This window comes from Bison bison, unplaced genomic scaffold, assembly GCF_000754665.1.
Source record: "Bison bison bison isolate TAMUID 2011002044 unplaced genomic scaffold, Bison_UMD1.0 scf7180017864089, whole genome shotgun sequence".
In the NCBI taxonomy this organism is placed as follows: Eukaryota; Metazoa; Chordata; class Mammalia; order Artiodactyla; family Bovidae; genus Bison; species Bison bison.
This window is the reverse complement of record NW_011494661.1, coordinates 1,486,848-1,487,570: the sequence shown is the minus strand read 5'-3', so window position 1 is coordinate 1,487,570 and position 723 is coordinate 1,486,848. Positions and strand designations below refer to the sequence as shown.

Genomic DNA, 723 nt, shown 5'->3' with positions numbered 1-723 from the left:
CACCTCCTCACTAAATTAGGGCGGGCAGCCATACCTCTCTGCTCCCAGAATCCACCAGAGGGGGCTTCCCATCCCCTAGGTGCGCTGGCCATCATTTCCCTACCCTCACCCAATGCTACCACCTCTCGGTTCCCAGACTCCCATTGTCCTGGGTCTGCAGGCCTGCGGTCAGCCAGTCAGGTGGGGAAGGGCGGGGTCCGAGATAATAGCACAAGGAACGAGGAAGGTGGGAGACCCCGAGGCAAGTACTCTTTGAATGCCTCTCTCCCCAGACTAGCCAAGCTCCTAGGCACTGGCCCCTTTGCCAGCTTGGGGGCTGATAAGTCCAGGCAGTCCGGGGTTCCCCTCCCCAGGCTCCTGAGACGGGTTGAAGGATCAGGGAGGCTCGGCCTCAGTCCTTTCCCCTCCCGCCAGCCCCCAGCCCAGCCCCTGGAGACCGTGAGGAACGCAGCCTGGGGCGGGCTCCGGAGCCTTGCGGTTCCCGAGCCCCCGCCCCGTCGCAGGCACTCTGAGAGCCCGGGGGGAAGGCAGCCCCACATCCGGGATCCAGGCCAAGCTGGGGGAACGCCGGGCCGGCCTCACCCTCCTTACCTGGGGGAGGAGTGTTGGGGGGTCGCTGCGGTCCCTGCTCTGGCTTCCCGGGTGGCAACAGAGGACAGGGCCCAACCAGGAAGAGCGCTCCTCCCCGCCCTCCTCCGCCCCTCCCTTCTCCTCCTCCTTCTC

The 723-nt window shown here is 66.3% G+C and overlaps 1 protein-coding gene across 1 annotated transcript in view; it reads right to left on the bottom strand.

Annotated features, from left to right (window-relative positions):
- Positions 1–717, bottom strand: part of CAPN1 (calpain 1, (mu/I) large subunit) — a 27,237-nt gene extending 26,520 nt beyond the window's left edge. The window contains exon 1 of the mRNA XM_010838047.1: positions 592–717. The gene's annotated coding sequence lies outside the window, so the exon portion shown is untranslated. The remainder of the gene's footprint in view (positions 1–591) is intronic.
- Positions 718–723: the final 6 nt, after the last annotated feature.